The sequence below is a fragment of the Giraffa tippelskirchi genome, chromosome 9 (assembly GCF_054371585.1).
Source record: "Giraffa tippelskirchi isolate mGirTip1 chromosome 9, T2T-mGirTip1v1.2.pri, whole genome shotgun sequence".
In the NCBI taxonomy this organism is placed as follows: domain Eukaryota; kingdom Metazoa; phylum Chordata; class Mammalia; order Artiodactyla; family Giraffidae; genus Giraffa; species Giraffa tippelskirchi.
In genome coordinates this window covers 12,387,304-12,413,125 of record NC_137283.1, presented here as the reverse complement: position 1 = coordinate 12,413,125, position 25,822 = coordinate 12,387,304, and the positions used below count along the sequence as shown (strand labels likewise).

Below are 25,822 nucleotides of genomic sequence, written 5' to 3'. Positions count from 1 at the left end.
GAGAGGGTTCAGAAGAAAGTGAGAAGGCAACCTGTGGCGGGGGAGGAAGGAGAAATGGTCCTAGCAATTGCGGAGACCTTGAGAATGGAGCCTACTGTGCAGTTCAAAGAACATAAAGTAGACCCAAGTGGCTAGGGTGGGGCAGGAATGAGAGAGTGACGGGAGGTGAAGGCAGAGCAATAGCAAGGATTCCAGAGTCGGTAGGGTTTCTGGATTTAATTCTTATATCAGTAGAAACCACTGAAGGGTTTTGAATTAGGGATGCTCAGATTTACTCTCTAAAAGGATGGATTACTCAGGTTGCCATGTAAAGTACTTACTGTACTGTGGTAGAGGGATGGAATTGGAAGCAGTGGTCCAAGTAAGCTGTTGGTGATCTGGTCAGAGCTGTAGCAGAGAAGGCGGAGAGAAGTGGCAGTATTTTAGAAGTAGAGTTACCAGGATCTGCCGACTCAGTGGAAGTCAGGTGTGAGAGAAAGAGAAGATTATGGGAATGGGGATGCTATTTGTGAAGATGGAAAAAGAGAGTGTTTGAGGGAAAATCAAGAGTTCAGTTTGGGCTATGTTGAACTTAACGTGCATTTTATATATCCAAGTAAACATATTGAGCAGAGAGTTGAATACATGAGCTGCAATTAAAGGGAGAGGTTGGGACTGCTGATTTCAATTCGATAGTCATTGCTATGATATGAGATTATATATTTTATCTGTTTATTTTTTGTCTCTTTCTCCCCCAAGAATATGAGTTTCATGAGGTCAGAAAATTAATCTGTTTTGTTCTTTACTGTGTCCCCAACCCCTGGAACATTGATAAGCACATAGATATTGTCCAGTAAATATTATTGAATGAATGAAAAATTCAATTCAGGACAGTATAAGATACATGAAAAATAGCAGGACATAATAAGTGCTGAAGGATGACATGGTATGTGAGTTGAGACTGGCTCTGTGATCAGTTTGTGGGCTATAATGATCAAGAAAACAAGTCATGGAGGAGATTGATCTTTCAGTTCAGTTCAATTGCTCAGTTGTGTCCAACTCTTTGCGACCCCATGAACTGCAGCACGCCAGGCCTCCCTGTCCATCACCAACTCCCAGAGCCTACCCAAACCCATGTCCATCGAGTCGGTGATGCCATCCAACCATCTCATCCTCTGTCGTCCCCTTCTCCTCCTGCCCCTAATCCTTCCCAGCATTAGGGTCTTTTCAATGGGTCAACTCTTCGCATGAGGTGGCCAAAGTATTGGAGTTTCAGCTTCAACATCAGTCCTTCTAATGAATACCCAGGACTGATCTCCTATAGGATGGACTGCTAAGGATGGATCTCCTTGCAGTCCAAGGGACTCTCAAGAGTCTTCTCCATCACCACAGTTTAAAAGCATCAGTTCTTTGGCACTCAGCATTCTTCACCGTCCAACTCTCACATCCATACATGACCACTGGAAAAACCATAGCCTTGACTAGACAGACTTTTGTTGGCAAAGTAATGTCTCTGCTTTTAAATATGCTATCTAGGTTGGTCATAACCTTCCTTCCAAGGAGTAAGTGTCTTTTAATTTCATGGCTGCAATCATCATCAGCAGTGATTTTGGAGCCCCAAAAAATAAAGTCTGACACTGTTTACACTGTTTCCCCATCTATTTCCCATGAAGTGATGGGACCAGATGCCATGATCTTAGTTTTCTGAACGTTGAGCTTTAAGCCAACTTTTTCACTCTTCTCTTTCACTTTCATCAAGAGGCTCTTTAGTTCTTCTTCGCTTTTTGCCATAAGGGTGATGTCATCTGCATATCTGGGGTTATTTATATTTCTCCCAGCAATCTTGATTCCAGCTTGTGTTTCTTCCAGCCCAGCGTTTCTCATGATGTACTCTGCATATAAGTTAAATAAGCAGGGTGACAATATACAGCCTTGATGTACTCCTTTTCCTACTTGGAACCAGTCTGTTGTTCCACATCCAGTTCTAACTGTTGCTTCCTGACCTGCATACAGGTTTCTTCTCAAGAGACAGGTCAGATGGTCTGGTATTCCCATCTCTTTCAGAATTTTCCACAGTTTATTGTGATTCACACAGTCAAAGGCTTTGGCCTTTATCAGGTCTTAAAAAACCTTCAGGTTTATAGGTAAGATAAGTCAAGAAGAGGAAAATGATGACATTGGTTATGTTGAATTTGAAGTAACAGAGGAACATCTGAATTTTAAGTTAGTTCTCTAAACAGCTTGAGATCTGGACTTGCAAAGGACAGACATGGGCCCTCCTTTCTGAAATTAGAACCGAGACAACTACAGTAGAATATTGATCTATAAATGTGGTAACAAGAAATTAAGTAGGAAATTTTGAGACACCAAGAAAATTGAAAAAAGGCAACACACTTTTCCAAATTTAATGTCCATGAAAATCACCTGGAAATCTTGCTAAAATTCAGATTTTGATTTTGTAGATCTAGGGTGGGGACTGAGCGTTTCTGTTACTAACAAGCTCCCAGGTGATGCTGATGCCTCCAGGTCCTTGACCATATTTAAATAGTGAGGTACTTAAGTGAGGTGTGAAGCCAAAAGGAACATTTTCAAAATAAATAAATACAAACCCGTTATTAATACATGACTCTTCATCTCCTCATAGACACAGAGAGTATAAAAGGATTGAGTTTCTGGGCATCAGAAGAAGCTTATTTTAGATAGAACTTATTTGCAGGGAGTTGTTACTGAGTATGAGCAAGGGTCAGGTGCAGAGGTTACATCCCTCTTAATCTCAAATCAAGAGAGAGAATTTCTCTGGACTCTCCAACAGCACTGGGTTACCTACTGTTGGAGAGACAAAAAATGGACTGAGTCTGACCCCAAAAAAGCAAAGGATGAGACACAGGCCTGGCTGGCTGCTGTCTGACAGGTTGAAGTGGCTGCTTAGTAATCAGGCTGTGAATGCAATTTGTCAGGGCAAAGGAAATGGAATAGGTCAGAAATCAGATTACTGGGCAGAAGGAGAGATAGAAGGGAACAATCGCAGAAGGTCCTCATTAGGAAAGTCCACAAGATTTAACTTTAAATCAAGTCTGGAATCTGGATGATTACATGGGATGAGAACTTTAATTTCTAAATTGAGATGCTGTTTTATTTTTATATGTTCATAGTATCTTTTATTATCTATGAGTGGTCCGAAAGTAATTTTCTGAGTTAGTTTTCTTAAATGTTTATTTATTTATTATTTTTGGCTGTGCTGGGTCTTCATCGCTGTGCGGGCTTTTTCTCTAGTTGCAGTGAGTGAGGGGTACTCTGGTTGAGGTCCTCAGGCTTCTTTCTGTGGTGGCTTCTCTTGTTTCAGAACACAGACTCCAGGGCCTGCAGGCTTCAGTAGTTGCGGCAAGAGGGCACTTTCTGAGTTAGTCTTTATCTCAGGGTGGAGAATTTCTCCCATGGAGCAACCTTTAAAGAGACAGTGGGAAACAACATAAAATTGGCTTATGGTTATGCCCATGAGTTATGCTCCTTCAGTGTGCTGATGATAAAAGGGTTTCAGGGAGAGGAGGCAAGTCAGCCTTGGATCTGCATATCAGCTACAAGATACCCTTTAATCATGTTGCCCTTGAGCTCCTCTGTCTGACACCACCACCCATAATGAGATTATCTTCTAAGTGCTGATCTCAGGGATCTTGGACAGCCCTGTAGCTGTTAACACTACTCTTCTAGATTAGCCTCACTGTGTCTGCTCATCCTGAGCAGAGTTGAAAGAGCTCCCATTTGTAAGAGACTTACTAATTCCTCTAATTCTGCTTCTCTTTGGATAGGCAATGGCAGTGGAAAGAGCAGCCACCCTGGTCTCCTAGCAGCTACAAACACCAACAGGATTTTCATATCCTGCACACATTAGAGTGAAGACAAAGGTGACTTGGAGCAGTTGTATTTCTTGTATTGTTATCTATGCCCAAGGAAGCCATCAGTAAGGAGATCAGATGAGTTCTCACCGCTGCAAAGCACTTACAACCCTAGCACAATCAGAGATGATTTTTCAGGTACCAAGCTTGAGATCTATGAGTTATCGTGGGAGATGGAGGAGAGGAAGGACCCACGCACCCTTCTCAATCTTCCCTTCCTGGAATCTTCCCTTTGGGTTCTCCACTCAGATCTCATACACCAGCTGCACTAAGATTCCTTGCTGTCCATGAACATGAAGACTTCCTTTCAGCTTCTTCCTCAGTCTGTCTTCCTCGTGGAGAGCCTCCTTTATCTTGTCCTTTTCAGGGAAGGTATGCCAAATGAGACAGCCCTCTGAGTCTCCATGACACCTGAGACAAAACTCTACAGGAGCTTCTATCTGTGTGCGGTCATTTCTTGCTGCAATAACAGACGTATGTCAGTAGCTTACTATTATTGAGTAACTTTTCTTTTATTGGATGTTTGATGAATTATGTAGTTAAGATAGTGTTAGATTGTTGCAATGACTTAAAAGTTAAGAAAACGCCTAAATGTACAGCAGAGAGTCACGAAAGTGTCAAGTCCAACGGCAGACTGCGGGCAAGAAGGGTCGTGAGAGGGAGCCAGGCGCGCTGTCTTCCAAGTTCCTCTGTCCCTTCGATGCTAGAATGGCAGTGTCTCAGCCTGTGTGAGCTTGAAGCCTTCACAACTCCTATTTACTGCCCTTTGGTTTTCTCTTACAATTTAGTAGATTTTAAAGTAACCCTCTTTTCCTAATTATCAACATAATACATTTTTGTGGTCTCACAGTTACGGTTTTTTTGGCACCAGCCCTGTTGGCACCTGTGGTCCTGGTGCATCATTAATAGCTCTGCGTTTCATTCTCAGAAGTTGTCTTGTTTGAACTGGGGCTTACATCGCCACCCTCCTGATGGTACAGGATTTGGACTGGACACAAATTGTCGTGTGTACATCTGATTACCGTAGGATAGATTCCAAAAGGGAAAATTCCTGAGTCAAAGGTTATGAAGGCATTTCGGGCCTTCGTTACATTATACCGTTTTACTCTCCAGCAAAGTGGCAATGCTATACTCCAACTGGCGTTTCATGAGAGGCTTTGATATTACTAGACCAGAGTTTGGTTATTAAAGTCAATAACCTCAGCACCAACACCAATGGAACAGCTTAAGAAACCAAGACGTTTCTGTTGCCTCACAATTAAGATGGGAAAATTAGCAACACGCTCTTCTTCCCACCTTTGTCCCTGTTTGCCATGACTTGCCAGTATCCTCTGAGCTATGTTTCTGTCTTAAAGATAAGTTATTTTTCATTTTATTCATCTTTTCACTTAAGAACTATACACATATATTATGTTTATAATCAGTGTGACTCTAGACTATGATGTGTATGTTGAATTATGTATTAATTATGCATGCTGCTGCTGCTGAGTTGCTTCAGTCGTGTCTGACTCTGTGCGACCCCATAGACGGCAGCCCACCAGGCTCCCCCATCCCTGGGATTCTCCAGGCAAGAACGCTGGAGTGGGTTGCCATTTCCTTCTCCAATGCATGAAAGGGAAAAGTGAAAGTGAAGTCACTCAGTCACATCCGACTCTTAGCGACCCCAGGGACTGCAGCCCACCAGACTCCTCCGTCAATGGGAGTTTCCAGGCAAGAGTACTGGAGTGGGTTGCCATTGCCTTCCCCAATTAATTATGCATATTAATATATAATTATATATTTGTGTATTAATATATTATGTCTATGTATAATACATAGATATCTATTTTTATATAATATTCAAATGGAGTCAAGAACTCCTGTGCCCTTTAATGTCACAGCTTCTCCATTTGTGAGTTCTTACCCATTTGCTGCATTCTTTCCTTTCTCCCTCATCCTCTGAGACAGCTGGGTTGTATCTTGAAGCAAATTCTTTAGTTAGGGAGCACTGATTTTAGGTTTCCTGTCATATCTGATCACATCTTCCTCACGTCTTCTTTAGTGGATGACCTTGGTCAGAGTGGAGTCACGGATTTCCTGTTTTCTTCCCAGTCAGCCTTAAATATATAAAATGGAGCTCTGTGGATAGCCAGGCTTTTGGGGCACCAATACATTTATTGGAATCATAATACAACCTCACCTACTGTTTCCTTCCTCAGTTCAGTTGCTCAGTCATGTCCAACTCTTTGCAACCCCATGGACTGCAGCACACTAGGCTTCCCTGTCTATCACCAACTCCTGGAGCTTGCTCAAATTCATGTCCATCGAGTCAGTGATGCCATCCAACCATCTCATCCTCTGTCATCCCCTTCTCCTCCTGCCTTCACTCTTTCCCAGCATCAGGGTCTTTTCTAATGAGTCAGTTCTTCACATCAGGTAGCCAAAGTACTTGAGCTTCAGCTTCAGCATCAGTCCTTCCAATGAATATTCAGGATTTATTTCCTTTAGGATTGACTGGTTTGATCTCCTTGCAGTCCAAGGGGCTCTCAAGAGCCTTCTCCAACACCACAGTTCAAAAGCATCTATTCTTCAGCACTCAGCTTGCTTTATAGTCCAACTCTCACATCCACACATGACTACTGGAAAAGCCATAGCTTTGACTAGATGGACCTTTGTTGGCAAAGTGATGTCTCTCTGCTTTTTAATATGCTAAGTTTGTCATAGCTTTTCTTCCAAGGAGCAAGCTTCTTTTAATTTCATGGCTGCAGTCACCATCTGCAGTGATTTTGGAGCCCAAGAAAATAAAGTCTGTCACTGTTTCCATTGTTTCCCCTTCCTGTTTTTCAAGACAGAGTAGTCCTTTGGTTGAAGTTCCACAATCTTGAGGAACTGTGTCTTTTCCAGTCTGTTCTTGGCACCCAGGCATTGCTGGATCCCATAATTTTTCATCTAGGAAGCCACCGAGGGCCAATTTCAGTCTTAAGTTGTGTGTCCTAAAACTATCAGACCACAACAGACAGACAGCAAAGGATACATTTAAATTGGAATAGGGCTTTAAGTCTTTAATTCTTTCACTTCAGATGGTTACCTAGGTCAGGTCCTTGAATAGCCCCTGAGCAGAGATAGATCAGTTGGTAAATCCTGTGACCTAATGCCTTTGGAATTTCTTTGTTCTTCAAATTTGTCTCACTCTAAATTTGGGTTTTAGATTATTTTTGACTCACATCCGTACACATTTGTCTGACTCGCACTTGTTTCTTTTCAGCAGAGATCTCTGAACCCGTTTACTTACCAGAGGACATTCCAGTACTGGTTGCACAAGGCAAATTAGTGTTAGGTTACAACCACTAGGTGTGTATTCACCTTCAAATATATCATAATCTAACAAGTCATAAATACAAGACAAAAAAAAAGATAGAGTGTATGCTCAATATTCCCTATGTCATCTTAAATCCCATTATAGCTTCTTGGTATGTGGCTGACAGTTGCTGTAGAATTCTTGGTCATCTTCTCTCGCCTCTTCTGCCCTCTGTGTATGTCGTTCTGTTCTCTCCTGAGGCTGCTCTAGTTCATTTTCCTCTGTAAAGGTGCCCATGCCAACATATAAAGGTTGATGATGGCTCCAAGGTTGCTCTCCCTTGTTCTCTTGGAACGTATAGATCCATTCACTCTACAGGCAGAAATTGTCCTTTTATCTCAGCAAGTTTGTTTTATTCATCGCTTCCTTCTGAGTGCTCTGTGATTTTCACCATCGAGCCTATACTCCACATCCCTGATATAATTTCCTGTGCTGTCAATTCTACTTCTTGCTGCTTCTATTTTGAATTTTTAGTTTTGAGAGAGTTTTAAGTTTCTCTGCCCTCCCTTTATTTTATTCTAATTACCTTTACATCCCATTCTGTTGCTTTATTGTTTATTTGAAGTGTTGTATCTCTTTAATTTCTGTTTCATCGAGTCCCAGTTCTCTTTGACTTCTTTTTCCAAAGTGAGTTTATATTAGAAAAGGTTCTGGTTGCACCTGATGGAACTCCAACTCAGAGTAGTTTAAAGATAACTGGGAAATGTATTGGCCCACATAACCAAACTCTAAGAGAAGCAAGATTGGAGCTAGCTTGAGGAGTGTGTGGAGTTGAGGGTACAGTCCCATCAGCACCCTCTCTGGCTCTTGCCTGTCATTGTATTAGCTTCCTTCTCTCTCACTGTAAACCTGGTCCCTACAGGCTCTCAGCCAAACACTCCGTTATCACAGAAGAAAAAACAATTTCCCTCTAGCTGGAGACAAAAACTTTGCAGAAACAGCTTGGTTACATTCCTACCCCTACACCAATGAGTGTCCCCAAACGATAACAGATTAGCCCACCGTAGGCCACAGCTCTGCCTCTGTGATCAGGGATGTGGCTGCTGCTGCTGCTAAGTCGCTTCAGTCGTGTCCGACTCTGTGAGACCCCATAGACGGCAGCCCACCAGGCTCCCCCGTCCCAGGGATTCTCCAGGCAAGAACACTGGAGTGGGTTGCCATTTCCTTCTCCAATGCACAAAAGTGAAAGTGAAGTCGCTCAGTCGTGTCTTGACTCTTAGCGACCCCATGGACTGAAGCCTGCCAGGCTCCTCCGTCCATGGGATTTTCCAGGCAAGAGTACTGGAGTGGGGTGCCATTGCCTTCTCCCAGGGATGTGGGGTCTGTTACAATAACCCATACACTTTCTCCTTCTTTCTTTTGCAAGCTATTTTGTCCTCAGTTTTGTTGTCGATGTTCCTGCTTGTCACTCAAAAAAAAAAAAAAAATAGAAGTTGGATGGTTCTAACTGGGCTTGCTGTTTGTCCAGTAATAACGTGAACAGATTCTTCTTAATCATGTTTTTGCCTACCTTGTCCAAACCTCTTTGTATATTGATGTTGATGGTTGGGACTCTCTTTCCAGTTATTTTGTTGTTGTGTATGGATTGGTGAGTATACGGGATTGGAGGAGAGAGTGTGTAAAGGGAAGAATTTCTACCTGGTGAATGCTCCCACATGCCTGTGGAAATGACTAAGCCGTCAAATGAGAAGCAACTCTCATTGGGTGAATACAGTTGTGACCTAGTCTTAGACTTCAGTGAGGCATCCAGTACTGTACAGACCCCAGCAATGGGAATATAGGACAGTCTGATTGTTTGGTCTTTTCAATACTGTATTAATATTTTTAACAGGTTTATTGAGGTATAATTTGCATACTATCACAGTCACTCATTTTATGTGTACAGTGATTTTTAATAAATTTACAGAGTTGTGCAAACATCACCATAATCTTAAAATATTCCTATCACCCCAGAAGTCCATCGTGCTCATTTGCAAACCTTTTCTTGAAACCTAGCCTCTAGCAATACTAGTCTGCTTTCTGTCTCCATAAAGTCATTTCTGAACATTTCATGTAAACGGGAATAGAATATGTGGTGTTTTCCATTTGCTTTCTTTCACTGAACAGAATTTATTTTAGGTTTATTCATGAGGCAGCTGGTATTAGAAAATGGGTCCGTTTTATGCTGAACAGTATCCCCTCATATGGTTTTAACAGCCATATTTATTGAACCTCTAATTGAGATATATTATCTGACAAAGCTTGTTTTTCTGATTTGTAAGGGGAATGAAGTATTTTGAACAGAGACTAGCCTGGTATGGTCTGAAAGCTTGCCCCTGATAGAGTTTGACACGTCTGCTCAAAACAATCAATGTTGCCATTTGGACAGAATTGGTTGACCAGAACAAATACATTCATATGCCAATGCAGCATATGAGACAGCAGACCAGAAAGAGATGATAGCAGAGTATGGTACAATTCCTGGACTAGTGAGAGCCAGCACCTCTTTAAAACACACACAGACACATAGACACTCATAGGCACACAAACAAAACCCCAGATACATACAAAGACACACCTATGCAAACCTCCAAAGAAATACATGAAAGCATTGGCTTTCTTCCAGCATTGCTCATGCAGAATGCAGAGTATCTTAATTTCATTTAAGTAAAAATAATAATGATATATTCTTTCTGTTTCTAGATTGTTAAGGACAAGAAGATACTGGTCTTCTTGGGGTTAATGAAGTCCAGATATTTATAAAGAATTAGTTTTCTGAACAAAGGATCTCAAAATATAGAAACCTTGGCCAAATAAGTCTCAGGAAAAAAGTTCATTGTTTGCATCACTCATCTTCCTTGGTAGTTGCTTATATTTCTAAAATTACAAGGATAATAATCATGTTAAAGGAAGAGAAGACAATAAGCACATCCCCCCCATCTATCTGCCTACCTGTCTATATCTTCCATTTACTATCTCTTCCCTAGTTTTAAGACTTTTGTGCTATTTCATATATTCATTCACTTATTTATTTTAAATGTCTTCTTTTTAGAAAGATAGTTTTCAATTTTCTGAATAATTTTTCCCTTTTTGTGGGCATTTAGATTGCTTACAATTTTCTGAATCAAATTCACAATTAGCGTCCTTGTACACATACCCTTGTGCATGAGTGAGAGCATTTCTCTGTGTTTTCCCACCTGTTGAATCGTTCGGTAAAGAATGCCTGTGTGTGCTGTATGCTCACTCGCTCAGTCATGTACAACTCTTCTGCGTGTCCAACTCTTTTTTTTTTTTTAACAGAAAATTGCTTTTATTGTAAATTACACAATGATACCAATGAATAATATAGACATTATAAACTAGATTTCCATCCTATGTTACACTGGAAGACTTGATGTATTTCAGTTAACCATAAAACAGACCAAAAAAATCTATAAGCACTCTTCAATTCATCAAAATACGTTCTCCCCACTGAACTTTTACTTTATTTTTTTTTTAATAAATTTATTTATTTTAGTTGGGGGCTAATTACTTTACAGTATTGTAGTAGTTTTTGCCATACATTGACATGAATCAGCCATGGGTTTACATGTGTTCCCCTTCCTGGACCCCCCTCCCACCTCCCTCCCCATCCCATCCCTCTGGGTCATCCCATTGCCCCAGCCCTGAGCATTTGTCTCATGCATTGAACCTGGAATGATGTTCTGTTTCACATATGATAATATACATGTTTCAGTGCTATTCTCCCAGAACGTCCCACCCTCACCTTCTCCCTCAGAGTCCATAAGACTGTTCTATGCATCTGTGTCTCTTATTCTGTCTCGCATATAGGGTTATCGTTACCATCTTTCAAATTCCATATATATGCATTAGTATACTGTATTGGTGTTTTTCTTTCTGGCTTACTTCACTCTGTATAATGGGCTCCAGTTTCATCCATCTCAATAGAACTGATTCAAATGTATTCTTTTTAATGGCTGAGTAATATTCCATTGTGTATATGTACCACAGTTTCCTTGTCCATTCATCTGCTGATGGACATCTAGGTTGCTTCCATATCCTGGCTATTGTAAACAGTGCTGCAATGAACATTGGGGTACATGCGTCTCTTTCAATTCTGGTTTCCTCGGTGTGTATGCCCAGCAGTGGGATTGCTGGGTCGATTCGCCAGGCAAGAATACTGGAGTGGATTGCCATTTCCTCCTCCAGGGGATCTTCCCCACCCAGGGATGGAAACTGCATCTTATGTCTCCTGCATTGACAGGCGGGTTCTTTACCACTAGTGCCACCTGGGAAGTCCCAAAGAATATCCCAAGTTAAAATTTTGATAGATGCTGCCAAATTGCCATCTAAAAATGCACCAGTTTACATTCCCATGGTTTCATAGCTCAGTAAATGTACCAAAAAACTCCTGAAATGTATGCTTTAATAGGTAAAATTTATGTTTGTAAATTTCATAGCAATAAAGCTGTCCAAAAATATGTAGGTAACTTTTGCTAATTTTGTCATCTGATAAACTTGGAAGACTAAAATAAATACTTTGAGGATTTTGACTGACATTGATTTTGCTTTGCAATGAATTGAATCATGGATTAGTCTGGAAAGAATAGTTAGCTCTACATTATTGAGTTGTCCCATCAGGGTCCTGATGGGCTGTGTCTTTCTGAATAATTGAATAGTTTCCTCCATAAGAGTCTTGCACATATTCTGAGTGTCATTTGTATTTATTATAGTTTTTATTTCCTTGTGAATCAATCTCTTTCTCTATTACATTTTCTGATATGTAGAAAGTGATTAAATTTTTAGATTGTTGATTGTTTCTGGCTACATTATTGAATTCTCTTAGTGGTTAAAACAGTTTTTCATTTGATTGTCTTGAATTTCTAGGCTCATAGTCATATCATCAACATACAGAGTTTAATCTTTTCAGAAAAATGTTTACATCTCATATCCCTGTCTCTGTATTATTGCAGTGACAGAGGTCTATATTACAATCTTGTGTGTTAAATAAGATAGCCAGCCTTTCTTTCTTATTGCTTCTCCTTTACACATGCTATTTGATCAAGGTACTTCCTTTAGCAAAAGTAGTTTCTGTCTATCCCCCATTCTAAAGATAATTTTTTCCCTTTGCAACTGAGTAGTTTGCAGGGAGATAATTTGAAACCATTTGAATATTCTGTTTCCCAGGAACTTTCCTCTGAATAATGTTTGTATTCATTGATGATTCTTGCGTGAATCCATTATTATACTGAGGTTACAAAATGGTATTTCCCCTGCCCCCAATTTGATTATTCCTTCTACATCTGTGAGCCAGCGTACATTGGTAAACAAGAGATTTCTCCTCATGTCTCTATTTTTGGCTATCACGTGGAGTTACGGAGTCTTTCTTGACTCAGTGTGTTCCAATCCATTACGTACTGTCATTATTCTACTTGGTCCTCAAGTTGTCCCGTATTAGACCGGGTTAGAGTTAGCTTAGTTAGCTCTTTTAGAGTTAGCTCTTTTGTAATTTTAGCGTGACTATCAGTCTTTGAGCACTTTCTTGCTTTCTGGCACAACATAATGTTCAAGGCTTATCTTGTACTTTCCTAGTGCCAGTCATGGAATCAGCCTTTTCTCCAAAGAGTACTGGTTTCTTTTATTAGAGGATGATATTTAGAAACTAAAGTCTGGCATCGGATATACTCACTGCTCTTGTTGTAATGTGGCTCTAGACTCCCAGTGCACAGAACTGGGAAATATATGTATAAACACATACATATACACACATCTATCTGTTACCTGTCTATTACTATGTTAGAAACCATGAGTTTATGCTGGTATTTTCAATTTCAATCCAAAACCACAGATTTGATTTTAGCTTCGCCATCCTTAATATACGTACTTATTTTCTCAATCTCAGAATGTATGAAGAGATGTTTTAGAATTGCTAATATACCCGACTGTAGGGGGTGGGGTTCCTATTGACTAGAGCTCAATATTTGTTTAAAATTCTTTTTTAGTTTAGTCTAAGGAAGTTTCGTCAAAATACTGTGTTCAAAGTTACATGAGTTCTTTTTATTTTCCCTTTCAGATTGGTTATGTTATTAATATTTGAAGTATAGTTAAATATATTTGGTTTTGTTTATATTTCAATTAGGGCTTCCCTTCTCATCCTTGTTAGTTTGTTGTTGTTGTTGTTGTTTACTTTCTGTTAATATAAAACATGACCATAGTTCCAAAATTCAAAACTATATAAAACCAGATGCTCAGAGGAGTGTCAGTTCATGTGCCCCAACCTTCCTACCCTATTTCCACACATCTCTTTTAGGTAAACTATTGCATTCATTTTTGGTTTATCTTTCTTGTGTTTCATTTTGCAAAATAAACAGGTGTATATATAGTGTGTTATCTCATTATTTCTCTCACACAAAGAAGTGTACTGTATATAGCCTTTTGTTTCATTTGCTTTTTTGCTTTAATAATACTCTGTCATTACATTATACATAGTAATTTCATTTTAAAAGGTCAAAGCTCAAAGAAGTTGAACTTTTCTAGGTTCATGAAGCCAACAAGTGGAGGAACTAGGAAAATACACTTGTACCCTGATACCTTCCATCTTTCTTATGATCTTTTCTTTTTGTTTATAATTAGTTCATATTGCTATTTCTCAATATTAGCATTAACTGGCAAAAAGAATATTTACCTTTTTATTTTCTGGAAATATTACTGCTTCCTGGACGGAATCCCAGCTTTGTTCAGACAGGTCGATGATATGTTTAATGGGCGTTTGGAATAACTCTAATAGTTTCTGTTGTGGCAAAGCTTACTTTCAAAAAATTTTTTCTTGAGAATTGAAAATACTCGGCATGATTATTTGCTTCCTTTCCATCCCACACTCCTTCTGTTTATTCCTACTTTAGATATCCCAGCTGAGACACATACTGCCTTCAAAATCTTTACAGTTTAATGTATTAGGGAGTTGACATTACCACCCAAATCACAGCAAAGGAAGCTGTTATATGGTTTCTCTCTCTCTTTTTTTTCCCCGCTCTTAACAGAGAAGATGTATTGCTTGCTCTGGTTATAGAAAGGGACATAGTTGGCAACACTGTATTTTACTAATATGCAGATAAATCTAAAATATCCATCAATCACAGAAGTAGTTTGAGAGGGGGAGGGTGGCTCAGTTAACCTCAGGCTCCAGGAACCCACCTCTGAGAACATTCACCAGTGTTCCTGCCACGCAGCTCTTCATCTGAGAACTCACTGGTATTTTCACCACCTAGCTCAGAAGATCCCAATGCAGCAATATAAAGCCACTGTGACTGTAAAGCGTAAATGAAGGAAATTGAAGAGAAATCTAGATTAGGAAAAAAAATGCCTTCAAGGAAAAAAATATTATTATTGTGTTGTAAAATACAATGGATTCTCTTAAACTTTCAGATATAAGATTATATCATTGACACATAGTAATATTTTTCCCTATGCCTTTTTGATATCCTGATATTTATATTTCCTATTCTTTCTCTTGTCTAATTGTATTGGGTATTAGTTATATTACAAGTATTTGTTGTATAACTACAGTGATAATCAGGATTCTTGTATTTTTCCTGCCTGTAATATTTTGCCACTGTAAGTGAAATTGGTCTATCCCTTCTTCCCTCCCTCCTACCTTTCTTTCTTCCTTCCTTCCTTCTTGCATACGCTCTTTGTGAGGTTGTTGTATCTGAGCCATACTGGTTTCAGAAAGAGTTTGGAAGTCATCATTTTTTTGTGATTCACAGTGGTTTACTCAGGTCTAATGGTACCTCCCCTATGTGAATGAGAGCTAAATGCAATAATGCATGTAAAGATCTTAGATGAGTGGCCAGCGTGTAATAATCACTGAAGCAGTATTAGCCATGGTGGAATATGATTAGATGTCAATTCCAGGTGTCAGTTGTTTTTAGCCTGAGTAACAAATGCATCATTATAGAAGTCTCGAGAATCTGAATGTCCTAGAGCTATAATTTCCCCTTCACCCCTGCCTCTTACTCCCCCACCACCCTAGATTTCCACCATCAAGACCTGCTGTCCCAATTCCAGAACCTGATGTGTCTGCTTCACAGTCAAGCTCCCTGGAGGAAGAGCAGAGGTGTAGAGGAGGCAGGTGGGTCCTGGGCTGAGGAGAGGGAGGAAAAACAGAGAAAAGGGACTCACACATGGTTGACAGAGGTCTCCATACAGACCAGTATATAGCATTCAGAAAAAGTAAAAGGCTGTTGATAAGAGAAAATTATCGGAGAAAATTATAAGAGAAAATTCTCTGGATTCTGGAATGTACCTATTCTTGTCCACCTTGATAGATTCTTTGTCCATGGGATCTTTGGCTTCTTTTTTCCCTGATATCTCTGGATGCTCCTTTCCATCTCCTTTGTGGAGTTTTTTCATCCATCCTTTAAATGCTTCTTTCTTCAGAGCACACCCCTAGGTTCTTGTCTTCTCACTCCATACTTTCTTCCTGTGTATATCACTGTGGCTACTCTTCTTTACTCCGTTGGCTGTATATGGTAGTTACTCACAAACTCATCCCGAGAATGGATCATTTACTCAGTAGGACCAGCTACAGAATTGGTGGGACCCAGTGCAAAATATCAGTGTTGGTCCCTTGCTTTAAAAGTATCATGAATTTCAAGATGGTGAGAGCACAGCATTAAGCCCAGCAAGGGATTCTTCAGAGCATGGGTCCCGGTGTGACTGTAGAGGTTGCACGCCCATGAGGCCTGGTCTGCTACTGACATAAAGACCAGAATGTTAACCGTCCCTTGGCTACTTCTACTTGGATGTCCCACAGGGCACTTATCCAACTCAGCATGTGCAAACTCAACTCATATCTGTGTCTCCATCACTCCAAAAGTCCTCCTTCTCTTTTTTTTTTTGGGAAGCAGCAAATGGCATTTCCAAGTCGAAAATCAAGTGTCATTCTTCCCGCCTTGTTTTTCTCAGCCTTGGCAGCCCAGTTTTCCGGGGAGATTTGATCTTCTCTTCCCCATCTTCACTACATCTACCTTAGTTTCAGACACTCCTGGCTCTCATGTAGATAATAGCCACCCTCATCTTCTCAGCTAGTCTCCTTGCCTCCAAGTCCCTGTCTTTGTAAATCTGTTGTCCATACCAGGATAAGAAAGGTAATTCTGTAACCTAAATTTGAAACTGTAACTTTCTAGCCTATGAGCCATCAATGGTTTTCTGTTGCTTTCAACATGAAATTCAAGTTGTTTGGCTTGACAAATAAGAGTCCTTGTGAGCTAGCACCACCCTGCCTATGGCTGAGGCAGTCTGGACCACAGGAAATTCCCTAACCCTTTCAGCAAAGAGCTACACTGACATGTGAAATGGCCTCATCCAGAATACCATTGTTAGTAGCCTAGAGCAAGCCTCACTCTCTCAATCCTCTTTTCTAATTCTCCATGTTCTAAAAGCCAGGAAATCTGTCTAGAGGTGGCAGTTGCCCATTTCTGATTGCTCTCCTTACATAGCTACTATTACTGTTGAACAGGGATGTGCTGGCCATTGTTCATTTTGGCTCATGCCCATAGTTAAATTCAATTATGAGGAGAGGCTAAGTAAAGTTTCTGTAACACGTGGCTTTCAATATCAGTTATTGTTAACCACAGTCAATGACACCATCTTTCATTTGGACCAAGAAGTAATTTCTACACACCTGTTCTATTATCCAACAATTCCATGCCCAAATATTTATTCAAGAAAAACAGAAATGCTTATGCTCCAAAGGACAGGGATTTTCATACAATAGAATACGACCCAGCAATAAAAAGGATGTGCTAATGATACATCAGAACCAAGGCTAAATCTCAGTGAATTGTGTTAAGTGAGAAAAAATAGACACAAAATAGAATGCATTTATATGAAGTTCAAGACCAAGGTAGTCTGTTTTGAAAGTAATGAGAACTGTGGTGGCCTGTGGAGGAGGAGTATTTAAGGAATGTGTGGGAGGGACATGAGGAAACTTCCTAGGTTGATATGCACATATGTTGAAACTAATCAAACTGAACGCTTAATACTGTGCATTTTATTATATGTGAATTAGAGCTCAATTTCTAAAATTGTTAAAATAGGGGAGAAATTTGAAATTAACTAGAAAAATTAGAAGTATTTTTCAGGTCATTTAGATTTTTCTTATGTGGTAAAGTAACTCCTATGGAAAACCATTTTAAAAGCAAACCAAAAAATGTAGACGAGCACTGTTCATGTTTCATAAGTATATGGAAGAAAGATATCAGATAGTGAGGCATGCAAGTGGCTTAGTCATGAGAAGCTGGAGGTGGAAGCAGGCACATTAATTACGTTCCACTAAAAAGTTAGTTTCTGGTCTAAAATGACATCTAGCATGTCGTTTCTGACTCAACCTTTCACATATTCCCTGTAACATACCACAAACTAGACAGGTTGCCAGGATCCAGGAGGTTTTTCGCTAATTCCAAAGCTCTGCAGCAGACTCTGGAATAGCAATTGATGCCACACACCACCCACATCAGGCCCTGGTTATATTGAGGGAAGTGATGCAAATACACGCTTTCTTCCCAGGACCAGTCCTTGGGTTAGAACCCCAGGAATCCTAACAACCATAAAACCAGGAATCATCCTTCCATGGCTTGTTGCAGTTTTCAGAGTCCCCAACCCCATCCCCACACTATCCCTTAGCAGTTCTCCATAAATCCCCCCACACTCCGTCCCGCAACTTACCACCAACAACCAAAAAGGGAACGGAGTCCAGGAAGCCTGGGTGGGAGTGGAAACCTACTGAAAGAGCCCTGGTAGCCATGAATGCTAGGGGGAGTTTTCCTTCTAGTTCAGTGTTCTACCTGTTCAGGATGCTGTGGTACCTGGTCAGGGGAGGACAAGAGGATCTGCCTTTGGTCCAGGGGAATCACCTTTCAGTGGAGACATCCAAGACCACAAAAATGGTACTAGGTTCAGGCACATCACCCAGCTTCAAGTAATCATATATCTTAGAAAACAATGGCTACGTGGCTTCAGTAATGAGAGAACCCCCTCCAGCGCTCACATAATCTTTTTAGAAACACTGTGTCTAGATGGAGCATTTCTTGTTCAACATCAAGAACTTGATTTTGTTATTGTTGTGTAACTTGGGGAATTTTAGGCAAAACCATATATTCAGTCTGCCATCGTGATACAACCTTTTGTTTTGAAATAATATTTGCATCACTTTTGTGCAAGTTATTTTTTGCTTATGAATATTGTATTGCAGTGATCTTTTTCGTGCTTATAAGTGGAAAGAGCTTTAGTTTAACTAGAGGATATTGTTTTGTAGTATATTTGAAAAAAACAATTTCTACATATCATAATGATGGCTGGGGGAATGCCTACTTACAGGTAACTAGCTTTGCATAATGCACTTCTTTTCCTAAGTTGTCCTGCCTTTATTCCTTACAACTACCTCCACTATGCAAAATACTGTCTCTGAATGTGGCAGTTGACACCTGGGAGAATGGTACACATCCGTTTTTGTTTACAGGTTGTTGTCTCTAGCTTTACAGAGTTATTAGTGGGCCTTTCTTTGGACCAGAGTGAGTTCAAGAACGACTAAACCTTCTATGCATTGTCATCTATTTCCAGAGACCATGTCTTTATTTTATATCAACACAATTGCATTTATATTAAGACACTTCCCAGGCTCCAGAGATGGGCATTCTGAAGGTCTTCATTGTTGTCCATTTCATTGAAAGTGGCCTTGACGGAACTGAACTGAGAGGTATTGATGAAGAGGAGGAGCAGGAAATCTTTGTGTTAACAAACTAGGGGGTTCCTGCCTGTGCCTGATGCTGCCCTAGTTCTCAGGATACAAGATGAGTGGGTCAGGGTCCCAGCTCACAAGGAGCTCTTGCTCTCAATGTGGAAACAGCCACTGACCATAAAACATGTTAACACACCTAAGGGCTGCAGCAGAGATATGAATACAGAGAGAGGAAAAGCCGCCCAAGGGCTCCAGCACGTCCTGAAGAAGGAAAACATCACCTACTTCCCAGCTGCACTTTCTACACATACACATGAGGAAGAGGCTCCTTGATTCTGCAGGGCTCCTGCAGTAGATGCTGTTGATGCCCAGATCCCATTTATCTGTCACCAGCTTCTGTGAGTATTAGACAGCTATCCCTTTATTCTGAGACTTGCCCTTGGTCTGCTGGGGGCCACTTTTTGGAAATGCCTGGGATATTCTGCCCTTCTCATCAATGACCCACAGTCCATCACTGACCAATCATACAAGGTACAGAAGGCTGACCCCTTGCCTCAACAAAGGAACACCCTGATATAACTCACACTCCGGAGCTCCTCGTGGAATCAGGGTGAGGTTAGACTTCAGCTGAGCTCACACTTTGGTTCGTGTCTTTCCTTTCTGTCTGATTTCCTTTTCTCTTAGGTGAATTGAAAGGAGTCCCTCAGTCATTTGGTCAGCAATACATCTCAGGCTCTGCTTTTAGAGAACCTACGCAAGACCATTTCCTGTGTTTATTCTCAGCTTCTTCATTATATGGGTCTCAAAAAAAATCATGGAGCCAGAAGAAATGGAAGAGAGAGAGTGGTGTCAGGCAATAATCTTATCAAGGCATTTCTCAGCTCTACCCCCCTTTTCTCGGTGAAAAGACCACTATCTAAGGAGAAAGAAAGCCTGTATGGAGGGAGAGAGTGGGAGGGAGAGCATATAAACAGAAGGCTGGCCTCCTCCAAGAATGTTGGAGGCGCTCAGTCTACATTAGATGCTAAATAGAAAAAAAAATTTTTAATAATTTTTCTTTAACGCATTGCTGAACTCGAGTGTTGCTGATAATCTCATTCTCAGTTCTTTGTTGTATTATAGTGTCTTTTTCCTCTGATAGCTTTTTTTAAGAATTTTTTATTTATTGTTTATTTATTTGGCTACTCTGGGTCTTAACTGGGGCTCATGGATCTTCTCTCTCAGCTGCGGCATGCCAGATCTTTACTTGCGACATGCAAACTCTTAGGTGTGGCATGTGGGATCTAGTTCCCTGACCAGGGATTGAGTTCGGGCCCCCTGTATTGGGAGCTTGGAGACTTAGCCACTGTTCCCAAGCCAACAGGGAAGTCCCTAGAAATTGATTCACGTTGAAAGTGCAGTCACTTGAATTCTTGAGGTTGTGAAATTCACCTTTATGGCAACAAAAAGTGCTGGAGAAAACTGAATTTGTAATCATTTTATTTATGGTTCTCTTTGGCTGTACCTCCTGATATTTGCAATGGATTTAAGTCAACCTGGGAGATCATCCCGAGTGCCACGCAGGCCAAAGCCATCCATTCCTGAGACACCTGAAGCTTGCCCCAGGGATTACCTGGAACAGGAGTTTTACTTGCTAAGGGACATTCTAGCTGCCGAGGCGAGCGGTACAGGTTGCTCAGTCCATTCAGGAGAGAACATGTATGCAGAAGAGTTTGGTCTCTGAGCACAGGCCCTGGAGGAGGTGCTTGGAAGTTGTCTTCGATGAAGTATTTTTGCATGCATTAGCTGTCCTTCATTAAGAAGACTGGAGCAATTAGGGTTATCTTGATTAATGAAGCTAAATTAGCTTTGTAATCTCTAATACTTCTTCCTCACTGCTAGCATGCAAGAATTTGTAACTGATTTAATGCAGCCCCCCGGGCAGACTTTTACACAATGCTGGGGTTCATCTACAGTGAAACGTTTGGTAAAGTCAGGCCTGATCAACTTGTGTACAAAACAAGGCAAATAGGGCCTAGATTTTAAGAATATTGGTCACAGAGCTGAGTGTAGGTTCTGGCCTGGTCATCACCAGCCCTCAGTTGATTAATGTGAAAAGTGGAAATCACTCTAACACCATCCTCGGTGTTGCTCTAAATCAAGCATGTTCAGTCACTCAGTCATGTCTGACTCTTTGCAACCCCGTGGACTGTAGCCTGCCAGGCTCCTCTGTCCATGGGATTCTCCAGGCAAGAATACTAGAGTCGGTTGCCATTTCCTACTCCAGGAAATCTTCCAAAACCCAGGGATCGAACCAGCATCTCCCATGTCTCTTGCATTGACAGACATATTCTTTACCACTGAGCCACCTGGGAAGCCCTTGTTCTAAATCAAAGGACCTCAAAGGGAGGTCCCCAGACCAGCAGCATCCGTGTGGCTTGAGGATTTGTTTGAAATGTGAAATTGTAGCCCCTACCTCAGTGAATCATAAATTCTGAGAGTGAAGTCCAGAAATCTGTTTAATCAACCACCCAGGGCATTCTGATGCATGTTAGAGTTCAGAAACCACTGTTCTAAGCAATGGTTCTTTACCCCAATTGGTCAGTGTAAGTATCTGGTGACTTTTTAAAATATACTAATGCAAGCCACTGCAATGAGAAGCCCGTGCATCACAAGCAGAGAGAAACCCCCAACTTACCACAACTCAAGAAAGCCCAAGTGTGGCAACAAAGACCCAACACAGCCAAAAATAAATAAATACTTTTTAAAAAAGAAAGAAAAAAATAAAAATAAAAAAATAAAATATACTAATGCACCGGTTCAACCGCAGGCAAGTCTGATATAATTTCGGACGGGGCCAGCCGGTGTTCATATGCTTAAAAGCGCCTGGAGTCATTCTCTAATATGCTGTCAGTCTTGTTCTGAAGATTAAGTGGCATGCAGAGTATTATTAGCGTACAGTAATTACTCAAATGTTATTTATTTATCAGTTATTGTTAATAATGTGAATGAATACGTAGTGAGTATTCATGTGGCTACTTGGGTAGCCACATTTATAGGGTTCTCCTCACCCCTGCTAGCGCTGCACCCCACCCAGCTGCCAGCCAAGTAGCAAAGTGGAGCACGTATTGGTTTGGGAGTAAGAGCAGGTTTGAATCTGAGTTTTTTCACTGATGAGCTCAGTCACCTTAAGAAAGTCACTTGACCTCTCTAAGCTTTAAGGAAGTCATCTCATGGGCTGGGCAGCAGGAAAGACTCTCATTCATCGCTCCATCCTTTCTTTCGCCCTCTTTTCTTTTCCCTTCTTCCTTCTTTCACACCTCCCTCACTCTCCTTTGAATTCTGTGACGGGTGACACCACAGTTGTAGGTACATTTCGTTCTTAGTGTGGTCCTCCCTGTGGATCCCTTTATACATTGCTCTGCTCCGGAGTGACCCTGGGCCGCATAGGAACCTCCAAGACCCTTGGCCCTCCTCCATGAAAGGTTCTGCCTGAGCAAATCCTCAGGTGCCAGAGTCAGCAGTTGGCTCTCCAGAGCTGTGCCCTGGTCCATCTCAACCATTTAGCAGGAAGGATCCTCAAAGGCGAAAGGCACTTCCTGCAGGAGAAGAATGTGCAATGATACTCCTGTAATCTCTATGTCTTTTCTGTCAGATGGTCAGCTTACAGTATGGAGAAGGGAAGTAGGGGGCCATATCTCTATGGTGTTCCCTTTTGTGCAGGATACATGTTGAGGCAGGCCCTCCTGTAGATCAGAAGGTTGTGGGATCCGTTTCCCTAAGAAGCTTAATTCCACACACAAAGGGCATTGCTGGTCAGATGTCACCTTGTGAATTTTCCAGTAACAAACTTGGACCCCTTTCCTCTATTTGGTTCAGTGGAGCCAATGAAAGAGAAAACAGGAATGACCCTCCAGTCTGAAAATGATGGAAAAACAGGAGGAGGCATAGGAAATAAATGAGCCGAGCAAATAAATGCAATATGTTCCAGATTGTTCTAAATTGACCCCGAATGTGAAGAGGGAAGACTCCAGACTTTTGCAGGACTTAAGATTCAACGACAATGCTATCAACCTCTTCCCGAGACCAAAGGCAAGACCCAGGACACAACTTTTTCAATTTTTTGCTGTTCTTCTTTTCTAAAATCTGGTTTCCATCTGAGTATTGAGTCTTAAGCACAGAATCTGGTGTTGCAGGGAGTAACAGATGCTGTCAGTGCCTCTTTGAGTATTTCCTTGGGTTTCACCATTTTAGTGCACGCTGCCCAATGGCCAGTTGCCAGCATCTGCACTTCCAGTAGCTGAGGTCTTCTGCCTATGTGCAGGGCAGGTCGGAAGAATATGTCAAGAATTCCTTCCTAGAAGTCATCAACCCCAGGTGGGATAACTCAGTGCATTCTACCCTGGTTTCCAGAGCCCTCCAGTGGAACTGACTTTCAGTTATCCACGTGGGCACCAGCTGGATAACAAACCTTTTATTAGCTGGCTGCCCTGCCCTGCCTCACTTCCCCACATCTTGCTCAGGTCTCCTGGCAACATCTCTTAAGTGAACGGCTTGTCTTATATCCTTGTCTCTGGGTCTGCTTCTGGGGAACCTAAAGTAAAACACAGGGAACGTCAAGGTTGCACTGTGGTCACCACTTCCAGCCAATGTGGAGGCCCTGCTCTGCTGAACTTAGGTGTGTGTGAGTCACTCAGTCATATCCGACTCCATGCGACACCATGGACTGTACCCACCAGGCTGAACTTACGACTCCAGCTCAAATCCGAAATTTGAGGATGCTCACAGGATAGCCCTCTTCTTTCAGCCTACAGTGAGTTAATTTTCTTCTAGCCTACAATATTCCAGTGCAGACAAAACAAATTGAGCTTCTGGAACAGGCATAGTAAAGATAAATTTATTAGGACCCATTGAATTAGGAAGGAAGTTGACTGCTTGTCCTGCCTCTCTCCGCCTCTGTTCTAGGTGATGATTCATGTCCTGAGCTTCCTTCCTAGGGATGAACGTGACTAACAGTGGCTTAGATGTCAGTGGCTTCTGAAACTCCAGTTCTGAGGAAGCCCTTAAGAATGGAGAGATGTTATCAAAGGTCAGTCATTCAGCTCCTCTTGAGTGTTATAGAATAAGGAGTTGGATTTATGATAGAAATTGTGTTAGTCACTCTTTGCGACCCCATGGACTGTAGCCCTCCAGGATCCTCTGTCCATGGAATTCTCCAGGCAAGAATACTGGAGTAGGTAGACATTCCCTTCTCCAGGGGATTTTCCCGACCCAGGGATAGAACCCTGGTCTCCTACATTGTAGGCAGATTCTTTACCGTCTGAGTCACCAGGGAAGCCAGGATAGAAATTGCATGTTACCCAGTTGTAGGAGGACATGGGGAAGTGAGATTCTGGAAGAGGGATCACGGGTGGACAAGTCCAAGCTTGCAGGGAACTCTGAGAAGCCGAGAACACCCAGTGAGTTACCCAAACAGAGCTGTCACGGGAAGCTGTTACTGTGAGGCTCCCATCTCCGCACTCTGTGGTCACGTTGCTCTGGGAGCTGGCGTTGCTGGTGGTCGGCAGGACCTGCTGTTGCAAGAGCTGCACAAGGAGTAGAGGAGAATGAGAATTAGCTGGAGTCAGCAGTGCACTGTCCATCACCATATCAGACACCAAAGTCCTGAGAGCAATGACCAGCGCTTCACCTGCCTCCTAGATTTCGTGCAGGTCCCTCTTATTTTTTTAATATTTATTTTTATTTGGCTCCTCTGAGTCTTAGTTGCGGCATGTGGGATCTTTAGTTGTGGCATGCAAACTCTTAGTTGTGGCATATAGGATCTAGTTTTTTGAACAGGGATTGAACCTGCACCCCCTGCATTGGGTGGGTGGAGTCTTAGCCTCTGGACCACCAGGGAAGTCCCTTGATCCATCTTTTGACCAGCCTTACTGGAGCCACCCAGGATTGGGCTTCTGGGCCAGCTAGTTCCAGCTTATGACACTGACAGCAGGACAGTACAGTCAGATCTTAGGCAGAATTCATCTTCCCAAATGACCCACCCAGACTCTGATCAAGGCTCAGGCTGACTTTGTTTTTGTTTTTATATATTCTCCCCTGTCCTTAAAGGTGAGGGGCTATTTGTTAATAATTTATCTACTCCAAATGCTATGTAATTTTCAGATGAATTCACTAGAACAGAAATTCTCAACTAGGGGTGATTTTGCTCACCAGAGGACATTTGGTAGTGTCTGGAGACATTTGGGTATGTCATGACTGGGGAGGCAGGGTGGTGGTGAGTAGATGCCAGGGATGCTGCTAAACATTCTACAAAGACACATGTTGATATATGGCGAAAACCATCACAATAAGCACAGGGCAGGCCCCCACAACAAAGACATATCCCACCCAAAATGTCAATAGGGCCACAGTTGAGAACGCTGCACCAGATGTAAGAGCCTGCTTCTAATTTATTCAGTTCCTTTATTTTGGCACATTTAGAAACACTAAGAGAATGAGAAAGTATCTATTAATAGCCACTGGTTCTTACCCCAAGCCATGGATTCCAGACCTAAACTTGTACAGTAATCTCAGGATGCTTATTTTGTGTTTTCCTAACTAGATATAATAATGACCTAATAAGGACCTCATTCTTCAATACCTCCTCCCTAACATGTGAAACCTCCTCTGGTGCTCCTGACCAACCTCGATCCCTCTTCTCTGGTACCTTGAATATTTCCTTTTCCTCAGCATCGCAACGACTTACCACTTACTAGTAGAATCATTTCTTGTTGTCTGCTTCCCCCATTAGAAAGTAAACATTATCTCAGGTAGTCCTCACAATAATCCTGTAAGGAACACGTTATTATCCTGTTTTACAGATAAGGAACCTGAGATTTAGAAAGGTTGAATGCATTGTATAAGGTCACTCAGATA

The 25,822-nt window shown here is 41.5% G+C and overlaps 1 protein-coding gene across 9 annotated transcripts in view; it reads left to right on the top strand.

Moving 5' to 3' along the window:
• The window catches only part of LOC145520640 (uncharacterized), a 310,815-nt gene that overhangs the window by 123,005 nt on the left and 161,988 nt on the right, over window positions 1-25,822 (top strand). Inside the window, exon 5 of one of the 9 annotated variants that reach the window (XR_014064659.1) lies at window positions 15,221-15,319. The exons of the other annotated variants lie outside the window; for them this stretch is intronic. The gene's annotated coding sequence lies outside the window, so the exon portion shown is untranslated. The remainder of the gene's footprint in view (window positions 1-15,220; window positions 15,320-25,822) is intronic. 9 annotated transcript variants of the gene reach the window in all.